Below are 16,163 nucleotides of genomic sequence, written 5' to 3' on the forward strand. Positions count from 1 at the left end.
CATCTTTGACGACGGGTGTTATTTATTAGATCGAGGAAGGATGATAGTTGGGAAATCAGTGGATTTTAATGAAAAATTGGTTTTATTATAGAAGCTTATTTGGGGATGGTCATTATATTCAGGTCTTTGTGGAAGGTTAGATTATTGTTGGTTATTGACTATAATAATTGTTCTTAGGGGTATTGATTGAAAGAACTGTATTATTTTTATATTTGAGTTATCTGAAGCGCTCTCAAAATCGTATACTATATGTAGCTTATGACATGATAGTTAATATATTATTTCCTATAAAAGTTTGAGTTGTAACTAGAACCGTAGTTGATTTGAAAACAATATAAACTACTAAGTCTATGATTTGACAAATTTATTTTTCTTTCAATGTTACTCACATCCACGTGACATGTGATAAGTAGTATATTTAATTTTTTCGCCTACGTGATGTATAATTTTTTTTAAATATTATTCTAAAAATAAATCTTAACACTCCTATTTTTAAATAAAATATATTATAGAAATGTATCCATAAAACCTAAAATATAAAATGTTTTTAATCCTAATAAAGTAAGAGCGATATTTTTCCTTCAATGTTAAATTTTTACCAGTTATTATTATTATTATTATTTCCATTCACGTTAATTGTTATTGCTAAAAAAGCGTTTTTGCATTATTCTTGATTATAATGTTCAACTCGTGATTTTTTCTTGATGTTGCCACAAGCATATCGTTGACCTTGATATTTTATAGTCGTTTCTAATATATTTCGCAATAATTCTGTATGTTATTCTATCTATAGATAGTTTTCATTTAAAAGTATGATACAATTTTAATATAAGAAACAAAATTGATTGTACGTGTAGTGTGTGCTGTATATTGTGTGTTATCGACAAACCTATAAGTAAGGGAGAAACAAATGAGGGCACTTTATTAATTTGTTAATTATAAAACGTATACGTGTAATGAATTGACATTTTTCAAAAGAAAGATATCCATCAAATTAATAACATTCTAAATGATTAGTATTAACGTCCTTTTACTGTTAAAATAATTAGTCTATATAGCCATGGCGTGTAGCTATAATAGCAGCATTGGGGACACGGAGCTTGAAATAACTCTAAAGGTAAAAACCAAAAACTTATTCACAATGTCGAAATAATAATAAAACCAATTTATTAGCCGTATTATGCATGGTGTATTGGCATCATAACATTCAAACAGTTTCCGTATTTGCCAAGCATTTAAATGAAGTAAATGCATTTCTATACCTACTTTGAATCGTATAGATTATGACATAAATTTGCCTTTTGTATTCGATTTTGATTCATTAGTGCATAATATTTGTACTCCGATTTAACTACAGGGCTTATATATGGTCATTATTATTTCACTGTATTGTATTATTGTCATGAATTCAATAAAGTTCGAACGAATCATTATTTGCACTTTGTGACTTTTTTCTGTAGCTACCACATTGACATTGGGCTGATAAAATGGTATTTAAAAAATTGTTAGTTTTTATGGTTTATACTTATATAATATATAATATATATATTGTACAATAATATGATTATTTACACTGTATAGAACTTGATTCAATATTAAAAAGGAAAACCGCGAGCTTGTTTTTTTTTTTTTTTTAAATGAATATACTGCAGATTTTCTTGTTATTAATAATAATAATTATGATAGTACGAAAGATACACAATTTAATTATAGTTTCCCATCAATGCTTTGATGTATATCCATTTTCCAACAAAATTATTAGCTTGCTGTAAATTTCTAAAGTACATTTAAAATATGAAAAAATACCTTTTTTATAAATTGATAAATAACTAAAATAATATTGTATAATCTTAAATTAATATGTTGTACTATTATAGGAGGTATCATATGATAAATAAATCTCGATGTAATTAACAAGTTATTATCTAATTAATTCATTACTACTATTCACCTATTCAATGTACATAAAATACACTCACTCATATTGCAAAACAATGTGTACATTTTATGTAGATGAGAATGGGAGTAGTATTTTTATAGCGTCAGCTGAAAGAATTAGAAATGTTTGTTGAAACGACAGTAAAAATTAAATCATATTATTTCGGCTACATTGAAGTTTTAAAGATGAATCTTCTGATAAATCAATGATTTTTTCATTAATTGATCGTATTAATACCCGTCGTAATAAATAAATATACGATGAATTATTATGTATTATCCACCTAATTTTTGGTAATATATGACTATAATAATAGGTATAAGTATATTTAATAATATAATAATATATTTAATATTAATTTAAAATAAATTTCTTGGAATCTATATAATTCAAAAAATTGTTCGCGACCCCCCAAAAATTGACCGATAACCCACACTTTTAGAAACGCTGCGGCTTATAGTATACTGTACACACATTATACACTTCAATAATTATTTTAACTTATTTAAACGATAAGATAGGTAGATAAGTACAAAAAATTAAAACGTGATTAGATGTTTTGCATGAAAACGTATTGTACGTTATTATAATATCACTCTCTACTCAGTTATAAAAAAATAAAAAATAATATGTAAACGTTTTACGACCTTATTATTTTTTAAATAATACCACAATGTTAATTGTATATTTAAGATGTATTTCTGCGTTCGAGAGGAATAACGAATGTTCTTTTAACAAGCTCATCGTAAAATTGAATTGTGATGTCTACCTATAGTTTATCTGTTAAGATATACTATAGCCTATACCTGCGTATACGATCATTACTTAGTTATTACGATTATTTCAATATAGCAAATACCTAACTACCCGCTTTATCATTACATATATATATAATATGATAATCGCTATTCTTCAGTAAGTCACTCGACGCAATATGGTCTTTAACGTGATCCTACTTCGGAATTTTCTGCATATATACAACGCACTATTATTATTCATAATATTTATTCGGAATACAAAATCATAATATATAATAACGGAACTCATTTTGCCTAGCAATAGTTCAAAACTACTCCCACTTCTACGCTAATAGTAGTATCTACTACTACTTCTACTACTACTTCCACACTACTAAGCTGCTGATGCTTTACAACGATATATTATATATTATATTGGCGCGTACGCCGCAGTTACACCTAATACCCGCAGTACACAATAATATTATTGTAGTATTATACAATAATGTATACCTGCAACCGAGTGAAGAAGAGACTCATTATGAATAGTATGTCTATCTAGTGTGGTTATTACCGCGACCTTGGTTAGTTACTTGTAATAACATGCGTAATAAACGCCCAGTGTTTAACTGTACACACGTGCATGTGTGTGTTACCTATTATATATTATGTAATATATTGTAATCGTATATGAAGTGCGTATCACTAACATCATGTGCAATTGATACGGTCTTAGCAGTGCATCGCTATATACTATTATTGTATTTTACAGCGTTGTTCTCGACGATTTTTCAAACGGTAGAAAATCTGTACAATATCGTTCATACGCAAAACATGTGGTGTATGATTGAAATATTATAATGATGTCATGCCACATCGATATAAATGATACAATATTATCGTAGATACCTGTTTAGTAATTAAATACTTGTTTTTTCACACGTTTGATTTAACAATAATAATATTAACTATTGCTGCTGATGTTTTTGATAGAAAGAAAGGTAATTTTAACGCGTACGTATATGAACCAATTTTGTCGAGAGAGGGCTTTAAGTGTTGATCCAGTATGTTGTAGAAGTAACGGAACTTATAAAAAACCTTTTCACTCCACTAGGATTAATATCGCTTTATTACTACTAATACTACTATTTGTTTTTATAATATATACGTATACATATACACGGTTTTTTGCCACTAACTAAATGATACATATAGTAAATATTACAATATAATATAATTTTAATATTTACAACAAATATATTCAGTTGGCTATCAAATGGTTTTTATATTTAAATACCTATTTACATATACGACATAAAACGACCCTTAGTTTTGCGTATATAAATTAAGATATTTTAAATTAATAGTCACTTGCAGATCGGACGCCGAACGCAGATATTGTTCTACCAATATACATCGTCATAATTTATATATATATATAAATACTTACACATAGTAAGAACATCGATTCATCTCTTTAGATGAGGTATATAATAAATAATAATACGTATGTATAGTATGAAACGTATTCTAACGTTTATATGTGAATGTATATTGTAATAACGTGAGGGTAATAATAATAAAAAAAACAAATCGATTCTTTTATTTTTTTTTTTCGACAGCACAATGAACACTTTTTAGTGGAGTTATTTTTTTAAAGTACTCATCATTGGTTGTTGTAAATATATATTTTTAATTATCAGGAAACTTAAACATTTATCTCGTTAAGAGAAGAAGAAAAAATAGAATATTTACTGGGATTGGGGATATTCATTATTAATTGTTTGTTTGTTTTTTAATGATATTTTGAAACAATTAACGTGTTTGAATACCTCAACTTGAACAAACTTAATAATAGGACGGAATGAAATAAATATTTAATTTCTGTGCAGTATTTTTTTCTCGACGACATGTCTACATTAGATTTTTACGGGAACGTATGAATAATATCAAAGTAATTTGAACTTTTTCCATATCACACATTTTATGATAACTATAATATTATTGTTATTATTATTATACATTTATTTATTTATATTTACTCGAGGGCTCACAGTAAATAAAAAATGGATTCCGATCTTACCCTGAACACATGGATGTAATAAATTTTTCTGAACTTCCCTCCGGCATTATTATTTTTTTTTTCATCCGTTTCTTCTCCATTCCATTCTTATTCTAAATAAACACCGGGCGTACCTACTACTTACTCCGATTTTCAATTATGCCACCTATATCGATCGGTCGTTTTCGAATGTCGATGCAAGGAAAAAAAATAAAAACTGCAACAATTGTATATAAATTCGATTGCGATTATATCTACAGGTCGTTTATTAAACGCTTCAGAGTTTATACTTAATGTACTCACTATAATACCATACTAGTTAGTATAATATATAAAAATATTATCTATTTAAATATGATATAACTAAAACCGTTATTTGGTCTTAACCTAATCAACATAGGCATTCAACAGAAATTATTAAAAAAAGAAACGTTCGATTATATTTTTGTATCAACCAATCATCCTAATGAATTATATTTATTTTTATATATTATTTGTATTCTTGCCATCTAAAATTTAAATGGGAAATTTAAAAAACAAGTAATTTACCTTACTTAAGTTAAAAATGTGTAATATATGTGGATTTAGTTGCTATTTGCACTTAGAATATGACAACGATACTGGTCGGAATAAGTGTAAATATTATAATAATTATTCATTATTGGTTTTAAAATATTTGAAAGAAGATGAAACAATAATTTATAATAATTATTATTCAAAAACGTCGATTTTATACATTTTTATTAGGTAACAAATACATTTTCAAATTCTATTATGTACGACAATTTATTGTATATTAATCAAACTATTTTATGTGTATTAATAACTCTCTTATAATTAAATTGCGAGTAATTTTATAATTATTTATTTAATCAAATCATGAAGTGGTTTTTAAATAATTATTAAAATAATAAATTATACGTACCCACTTAGATATTATTAATAATATTAAGAAAAAACAATGCATTGCTATTTCATACACATATATATATACAAAAGAGAATAAAGAAACAAATATTCTTACACAATGGGGCTTGCTAAAAAAATAAAAAAGCATCATAAATAATATTAAAAACTAAGGTAAACTTTTACCTTTGTTTTAGTTAAATGATAATTTAAAAATAAAATACAATAAAAATACTATTTCCACACTTACGGTTCAAAATGACGATGCTGCCATATCAATTAATCTAAATCCTTTTCTTAAAAGTTCATCTGGAACAATTAAAAATGAAAAATTATTACTTACAGAATATTATTTGTATACATTTTAACACATGAATACATAGAATAAATCATTCAACGATTTAAAATTATTAGTTAAAATTATAATTTATCAAGTTGAACAGTAATCAATTGTTAACTAAACACTGTGTTTCTTGTTAAATTTGAATGTTGCCATTGGTATAATTTTTAATTACTTGATACTATAGACCAGATATTTATAGTATATTAGAAAATTAAAATTGATTTCATATAATAATACGTTTAAAAATGTAAAGTAAAAATAAAATTGTATATTATAATCAATATTTTAATAAGTTTTACAATGAATTATTAAAACATGAGGTCTAGATGATTGGTTAAGTTTTTAGTAAAACTTTAATAGTTATCCGCTTTTTAAAATATAAACCCTATAGTATGTTATATGTACCTACTCATCAATCATAGATTTCTAATTTTATGTTTTATACACCCGTGTTCAGAACACATATGAAGATACAGTATGCACCTACTTGAAATTACAACCTTACAGTGTTTTAAAATCATTTTATTGTCAATGGTGTATTGGTATTTCCGTACGGAATATAAAGTAGGTATCAATGTATCTAAAAGTGAAAAATTTAACTTATCTAAACCTTTTAAATGTTTTAAAAAATAATTCATAGGTCGATGTCACCCTTTTGATGGATTTTTTTATTTTGTAGGTCATCGTATTTAGACTGTTGTCTGTTAAAAAATGTAAAAACCTTTTTAAAATCGAATAATTGAATTATGTAATATTTAAAATCTTTATTACGGATAACTACTATTATTTTGGACATGGAATATAACTTATAATGCACTGCAGATAAACTTTAAATTCGTGATAATATTTACATACGGTGCACACAAAATTATTATTATTGTTATTTTTTGCGATTCAGCCATTAAATTAGGATTTTTTTAACTAAAATTATTGTGTTCTATATACTTCTAAACAAATAAATCTGGTGTTCTTCATATGTAATCTTTTGTGTAATTACAAGGGTTTAACATTCATCAGATTAATATGTTAGATAAGTAGTTGTATTGTATGGGGCGAAGGTTTGGGGTTGTTTATACCATAATACACCATCTCATGTGCCTTGTATACCGTCTATAAGGATTTATTCTGATATACATTATCGTTGGTATACGTTTATGCTTTAATAGTTGTCGAAAAACGAGAAGCGCGTAAGGATTTCAATGTAGGTAGCTAATTATATTATATGTCTGAAGAAATTCATGAAATAAAATATCAAAAATCACACAGCATATTATCGTACACGCCATGAGTGTTTTACGAGTAAAAATATTATCAACCTGACACTATTGCACTCGAATTAAAAATATTTTAAAATCGATGTAAAATCGTTTAGATTAAAAACAATAACGATACGGGCGGTGATGTGCGCGTTAAAACATAAACATTTTTTTCCGTTACGATTTACTTATATTCCGCGGGAACGACATAATTCACCAGTTATTTCAAAGACGACTACAACAAGTCGCGTGCACCAGTCGCGCTTTAAATAACTTTTCAACTTTTAAACGGTTTGTCGCGGACGTGCAAAACGGTCCGCCTGCGGTGCAGAAGACGCGACTGGAAATCTCGCGGTGCGTCAATTTCTATTAAACAACAACAACAACAACTACAACAACAGTTCGTCACAATCCGCGTATTATTTGATCGGATAGCGCCGCAAGTAAAGGTACACAAGTTTACGTCGCGTCGCCGTTAATTGCTTTTGCGATTAAGCGCCGCAAACAGAGTAGTTTGAATTAAAACGCGACGCTCTTAAAACAACATATTATAATATGATATATTTATATATATATATATATATATATGCACCACCGAGTGTACCTACCGGCTGTGTCGCGTATTGTACGACACGACCGTCGTCGGCGCCTGTGGGGGGGTGGTGTTGGTGGTGGTTTACCGCGCGGTACGGACGCGCCGAAAGAATTGCGCGCAAGCAATAATACGCGCGCCGGAGATACCGCGGCGGCGGTAATACCTACCGTACGGGTTTCCCGGGACGGGGCCTGTGTGTTGGCCGCGGTCCGGCAAGAGAAAAAAAATACCGATACACCGCCGCCGCGCGGACCCTCTTCGTACAGCCGTTTCGACGCGCGATCGAAAATCGTCGGCATTTTCGTTTCGCGGCCTCCCCGCTGCCCGCTAAGTCGTCGTCTTCGGATACCGTCGCGCATTCCCTCCCCAGGGACACCCGTGACACGCTATTTGTAAATTATATAAACAACTGCGCGGCGTAGGTATATTATTATTATCATCTGTGTCGTCGCCGCCGCCGCCGCCGTCATCGTCATCTCGAGAGACAAACACACGACACTTCGCATACATACATACCTTATACGTATATCATATAATAATGTGTGTGTGTGTGTGTGTGTGTGTGTACAATACGCGAATGCGCTCGTTTATAACGCAGTTTGGGGAGGGAAGACGAATCGAAGATACTGTGCGAGTATTTATTTGTATGTATATATGTTGTACGCATAGCGCGCCGGAGAGCAGTGCGGTGATATTATATAGTGTTATTCATTTTATCGCCGCGAATTCCTGCGATTCGGCAAGACTAGGCGGAACGGTCGGCGGCAGCGGCGGCGGACTACTGCGCCGACAAAACACACTGTCGAAAACGATTTAATTTTCGACCGACAGTCGTATGTGTCGTTATAGTTATGCGCGTGTACGCATATTATACGGACAGATACATAATAATAATAATAATAGTATAACGACGTGCGATTCGCGCGCAATGGATTTCGTAGTTCGATTGTTTCGCGACGACTACGCTGTACAATCTGATACACCACAATCGCAATAACGCACGAGACGCCGTGGGCTATATACAGTCATATTTTAACGTCGTAATAATTAAATATTATTCTAATTATGATACAAACTCGTTTTTTCTATTCTTATTTTTACTTTTCGAGTAACGCACGGCTTTGTCGACGATTACGATGCGACCCCATAATAATGTTGTGTTAAATTCGTTTTTATCAACGAAAAAAAAAAAATTCGTTCGATGTACAGTTTACGCTTCACGCGCGCGTAGACGTGTGTATATCGTGTAAATAATTACTGTCAGCTATTCGCCCGTCAACATTTCACATGAGTTTCATATTCTATTATATATACATATTCAATATGGTTCGTTTCGTTCGCATAGTCAGCCGATCAGTTAGCTGTTCGTTCGCTTGTCGTGGCCGTGATAACGAGGAGTATTAAAACTTTTAAGTACTGACGTCACAACACCATAGCCTCCGACAAGCAAATCGTTACGACATTCCGTTTTTGTACTTCACGTTAATCATCACCATACATAATATATTATATGTTTACATAGTATATTGTGTTTGTGTATGTTTATTAATCCAAATATCTAATAAGTCTTATACGCAGAGCAGACACTCTGCATAATATTCCACGGCATGGGTTTAAGTCCGACTACGAATACGTCACATCAATCCTCCTACTATACAGTCGACACAATATTATAATCGTACACTGTTTCTAGTCGTGTAATTTTCATTCTTTCTCTTATCGCGGTGTGTGTTACGGTATGTTGAATAACTGCAAAAATTTTTCCGAGAACTATCGCATAATTATTATAACGATTTATCCGAAGTTGTACTCTGTTTTTATGTGGACATGAAGAATATTCAAATATAACGGAAAGCCGTAGGATATTATATAAATATTTTCATATTACTTACCTCTTTCAATTTTTTCTGTTTTTTTTTTTATTATTTAATCTATTTCTTATAGTATGTAGTCAACCTATGAAATGTGAAAGGGCGCCATGAGCAGTAAAAGTTTGGGAACCGCTGTGGCGTAAACAGTAAATTTACTAACGTAACTTATAACTTTTCCTAAATTAATTATATTTTTTAGAATCGTCCAAAAAGTTATTCCTTGTTGGGCATACTCACCAGCAATTATAGTTTATCCTCTTGAATTTTTTTTTACTTTAATTTATAAAACAAATTTCCCTTATTGAGTATCGTTCAAACAATAGGTGTTTTTATTTATAAGAAAATAAAACTGCTCAAACAATGTTTAAGTCTCCTACGTGATATTATATCGACTGTTCACCTAGGTAGGTGATAAATAATAATAGATATAGATTTTAAATTGTTGTACAGTCAATGCAAAATTAAATACAAAACGATTTGTATACTAATTACTTCGTCAAAGTATCTGGCTAATTTATATGACGTACATTTTACTATAGACAATATATTATTTATAATTTTAATTGATATATAATATTTCCTACATACAACTAAAAGTGATAAAACAAATAATGTTTTTGTGTATTTATCGACATAAAACAATATTTTTAACATTTTTTTATGTAGGTGGTTTTATTTTAATCATTTTAATATGTAAATATAGTTAAACTAAATTTATTAAAAAATAATTATTCTTGTGCAATGTAATTTAATATAATAATTTTAATATTATATTAATTTGAGACTTTGAAATTTTTCTTTTTACTTAAAGTGTCTATAAATGACTTGTGTCAAAGAATATTTAAAGTCTTGAAAGTTTTTGAGTAATTTTCAAAGTTACTGTCTTATATTAAGCATCGTTGAAATAGAGGTTTTAAATGGAAAACACGATTTTCAATGATTTTTTTCTTCAACAATTCAATATAATATGTTACTGTTTTACGTTATACATCACCGTTAGCTATTATGTCTATCTGTTAATAAAAAAATTACGAGCACCTATATAATTTAGTACCTTATAATTTTGTAATAATATACCCACTGTGACGGCATTCGGATTTTGCTACTAATAAGTTATTATAAACACATTTTTTTGTACAGAAAATACATTCAGACGTGCATTCTCATCGTTAAGTCGATTTTTGGAGTTATTATAACATACAATTAATAGAAATCGTGATGTTTTAAAGAAAATATTTTAATATTATACAAAAGAAAAACTAGATTTTGAAAAAAAAAATGTCACTAAGGGCCTTTTAATTAAACAACAAAGACCCGTATAGTATAGTATATAAATATCAACGGAATGAAAACAATTCGTCGTTTCAACTCGACAACGACGGCTCTTCACCAACGTTCTTCCCACACATGGCGCACTACCATGCCATAGTAATTCAATCATATCGGTTTTTTTTTTTTCATTTTTTCCGACCTCACCCTGTTCGATTGGTAAAAACCGTCGTCTTCATAAGATGTGCTTTATTATTATCATTCTTTTTCACCGCCCCGTTTGCGGGTTGACGTCGTTTCACACACATATATATATATATATTATTATTATATTCGACGACGTACGAAATATTCAATATAATAGAAAGTCGTTTTGACGCGCCGCGGGAATATTATTGCGTCTATACACACACACACACACACACAGTCGTCGCAGAGCAAAGACGGCACGGCAAAAAGCACGCGACTCGCGGTTAACCGTGAATAAACTGCACGCGCGACGGCGGGCTGTGGTGTTGACGGCATCAGTGCCGTCGAACGTGATCGCGGTATACTATAAAACATTCACGAGTTTGGTTTATACGATGTATACACATATTATTATAATTTAATAAAACAGTAAAACAGCACGTGGCGGCAGTGTCGGGGCGAGTTTTACTACAGAAAAACAACAACAACAAAAAAAAAAAAACAACAAAAAAATTGAAAAAACTTTTTCCTCCGCATACACCGCGTATAGACTTTGTTAGGTAATTAAAACCCCGCCGGCTTATTACGAACGACGCCGCCGCGCGAACTCGACGTGGCAAACATTTCCATGCCGCCGTCGTGTTATTATTATATATACATATTCGCGGTACGTAGTTATTATAATATATTATATCGTGTTAAATTATCATTATTCTCGTGACGACCACGGCGGCGGCGCTCTTGTGTTCTTTTTTATTTATTTATTCTTTTTTTTTTTTTATATATATATATATAATTCCGCCCCCGACGACGAGGTGATATTTTATACGAAATGCGCCCCAAGAAAACACGCGGACATGTCACATGTCTCGACACTACGGCGAAACGGGAGTCTGTTGTAACGAGAAGACCGCCGTCGTACGGCGAAATGATAATAATAATAATTTTATACTGCGCGTAGACGGTTTCGCGGTACACGGCCAACAACAACAACAACAACAGCAACAATACAACATCGGTGTATATTATATATACATCAGTAGTATTACAGTCACGGTGGCGCAGGCAGAGTTAAAACGTTTGTCGTGTAATGACCACGGTGCATAATGCATATATTATGTGAATTCGCACGGGTGTGTGTGTGTGTGTGTGAGTGTGATGTTCGGGCGAGGATCGTCATCGCCGCAGTCCCTTGTTGTGTTTATTAATTTGTTTCTTTTTTTTTGTTTAAAATTTGAAATGCCCGACCGGAAAAACGGACGAGACGATAAAACCGAAGAATAGAGTGAGATCGATGCCGCGACGAGACGTGCCAGCGATAATAATGTATTATGTTGTTAGACGGAGATGGGAAGGGGAAATTATGGGAGGGGGCTGAATTATTATTGTTGACACACGCGAATAGTGCACACGGCGGTGGGGCGAGAAGAGACGTGTGAGTTGTATGATAGGAGTCACGTCACACTATGTGGGTTTTATTTGGTGCGTGGGGGGGCTGCAGGGTCCGGGGCGAATGTTGTGAGAAGACGAATGCGGGAGAGGGGAAAAAAACAAACGAAATTAATAAATCACGTCTGTAACTCTATAAATAATAGGGGTAGGTATGTGGTAGCAGGTACTCGATGTACGACTGCTACGACGCTGTTATTTTCTAAGCGTCGTGTTAAAAAATTGATAATTATTATACCGTTGTAACGTATAGCACTATATTATGTACATTGAGAGCGAAAGAAAATGCTGGTGATTTTATCGAATAAAATAAATAATATATAGGTTCCTTCGTCTTTTTATGTTTGAAGTTCGGACGCACGAATTCCATTGTATCACTCGAGGTATACCAGTGACGTCCTAAGTACGATGGGAGGGTGGCTAAAGCGGCTGATTCGCCGAGTGGCAAATGTTTTGCACTGACAAAACTTTTAGAATGTATTTTATTACATAAACGGTAAGCAGTACTTTCATATTATTATCATTTTTTACGAATTAACCAAAAAACGGTATTCCTAAAGGACTTCGACCCGATCATCGTATAATATATATATATATATTTATAGTATTATTATTATTGTTATTAATTATTTATTTCATAATGATTATGTTGCGAAAAAAAAACACGAAAGCAAACCTATACAATTTATCATTGCACAACACCTTCCTTTTGTATTCTCACTTAGTTGTTTCAAAATAATAATTATATAATAATAATCAATTACTAATCTGCGCTATATTTGTCGTATACACTTGTATGTGTGATATGATCGATTGAAATCGGTAACTTTATCATATTTTTCTATAACGAAAATTAATCGAAGTACGATAAAATTTAGTAACCCAATTTTTATAATGTAAAAACCTATTTCTATCAATATTTAATTTAAGTTTACTTTCATTGTTAAATAAAATTGTATAATTTGTATACACTTTAGAGTATAGAGTAATAGAGTATAGACATTAAAGGTGTCTTGTTAATTTATTTCAAGATCAAATTATGACCAACTTCTCGGATTACTATTTAGTACCAATAAATTATTTTCATGAAGCTTTAATGGTGAACTCAAATATTTATCAATTTTATTTTAAAACGTTATCTCGTTATTTTTCATACGTTTAATCTAATGGGGATTCTTTAACTGGGGTCTTTCAGTTAAAGCTCTTTAAACCCACTATTAATACATCAAAGAAAAATAGTTTGTGTATGTTTTACATAAATCTTCTTTTGAAGACTCGACTAGTAAAAATATAAAATCATTTAATTTACTACTATAGTGGATCAATTGTTCAAAAAAATTGCTATTTTATGGATATTAAATTACTTAAAACACTTGATAAATTTAAATGAAGTGGTAAAAAAAGAGAATCCATTGTTTATGATGCTAAAGTAATTTATTTTCAGAATTCATTCGGTCAAAGATTCGTGGATTACCTCGGACCTACTAATTTTATTTTATTATAAGCCTGTATTATTAAATAAAACAAAATTATCTAAAAAAAACTCGAAAACTAAAATGTCAGTTATCAAATGGTTTTTTTATGTCTCTAAATTAATTAATGTTGATTTATTAATATAAAATTCAGATGCTATTTTATTTTATTTGTTCTTATATCTATATATAATATAATCATTTTTAATATATTATAAAATAGTTAAATCTCTACCCTCAACACTACCAATGCTTACAGAGCGTAAACAATTTTAATCAATCTATGTATTTATTTTTATATTTTTGCGTATAACTGAGATTAAAATATAAACAAATAATAAAAAAAAAATGTAGATCTAAAACAGTTTAAAATAACATTTTAAACCAAAACTTTTAATTGCAGTTAACATTTACAAGTATAATATATTAATAGCTATAACAAATAAATCATTGAATTATTGAGTTTAAAATTACAAAATATATTAACAAATGAAAACTACTGCCATATATTATGATCACATTAATTTACAAATCTAACTATATATATTAAATTATTTTTAAAACTTATCTTTAAAAAGTTTAAAATCTCGTTCAAACCCCTTAATAATTTTTCAAGTAATTTTAAATTAACTTGTCATTATCTTATAAAATATATTTAATCGTTTAATCGAATTAATTATTATACTAATCAAATATATATACGTATATATATATCATGTACCATTTTATTGTTATTTTTAATTCAAACAACCAATCGCATTGCTGCTAAAACTTTATAAATTTATTTTCTTGGCTAATTATATAATTTTAAACAATCTTGTTCTTTCGTCTATATTGTTTACATTATTACTGTGTGAATTATGTCAAAGTGCAATAGTGAATGTCATTCCGCTATTTATCATTAACAAGAATGGATAGACTACAATGCTTCAAGTTACGATACTTTAATTTTGGAATTTTAACAAGGATTTTATTGTTATGCAAGGACTTTGACGAAATAAGTATTAATACCAATTATTTTCAGTATATTATTTTGATAAATAATGTTGTACAATTATAAAATATCAAGAATTTGCTTTAAAAAATGGAACCAATATTATTAATTTAAAAATTGAATACAATTAGATAGGTTTGATAATTTTGTATAATAGCTAAAATTTATACAAAGTTGCTTCGTTTATATATTTAATTATTGACAGGTTTATTTGTTTTTATTCTTAAATGAATCAGTCAGTGTGTTCACAGGTGAAAAATCTGCTTAAAGCATTTTCTTATCTAAGAATATAATATTCCAATGATACAAATCAAACCAGACAAGTTTAAAAATATAAAATAAAATTTACTTTTTAAATATTTTAAATTTAGAAATAATAGTTTGTAATATTATCACAACTTTATTAAACAAATATTCAATGTTTTAAAATTATTTTCATATTTGTTTTGATCTTATACATGTTTTATTAGTTATAATATTTTCATAGTTTAATTATTATACGCACAGTCTAAAATTATACGAAAATGTGGAAAATATCTTGGCCTTGGGCATTATGTGGAAATTCAGGATTAATTATGTCGATGATAATAATACATCGTTGACTCATGTCTGCCACACGTTGTTTGTATTTTTTCCATTGTTGCAGCCACATTAGAAATTATGAAAAATTTTTTTAAAACACAATAGATGTATTTATTTATGTATTACATAAAACATTATAGTCATTATAGTTTCTATGAAGAACAAAATGCAAAACATGGAAAAATAAAAAATAAAAAAGCCATCTAACCATGTAAGCAAAAAACTTTAAAATTTATTTTTTTCTTTTATTTGATGGACTGAATTGTATTACGTGTCACCTCTATCATAAGCTAAAAAAAAATATACACCCTTTAATCGATCAAAGTTCTACCATGCATATATGAGGTCACTGGGAACCCAATCACTCCCACACTAACATCGTATCAAAGTGACAAGCAGACCAAAACATTCAAACTGTAGCTCGTGTCTATTAATCTTGGCTAACAAAAGACTTTGTTCGTGAATAGTTACAAAACTTTACCACCACTAAAAACAGAAG

The 16,163-nt window shown here is 29.8% G+C and overlaps 1 protein-coding gene across 3 annotated transcripts in view; it reads right to left on the reverse strand.

The window, feature by feature from the left end:
• Nucleotides 1-16,163, reverse strand: part of LOC132932179 (uncharacterized) — a 294,142-nt gene that overhangs the window by 199,830 nt on the left and 78,149 nt on the right. For all 3 annotated transcript variants that reach the window (XM_060998425.1, XM_060998424.1, XM_060998423.1), the window contains exon 3: nt 5,895-5,953. The gene's annotated coding sequence lies outside the window, so the exon portion shown is untranslated. The remainder of the gene's footprint in view (nt 1-5,894; nt 5,954-16,163) is intronic.

Source organism: Rhopalosiphum padi, chromosome 1, assembly GCF_020882245.1.
Source record: "Rhopalosiphum padi isolate XX-2018 chromosome 1, ASM2088224v1, whole genome shotgun sequence".
NCBI lineage: Eukaryota > Metazoa > Arthropoda > Insecta > Hemiptera > Aphididae > Rhopalosiphum > Rhopalosiphum padi.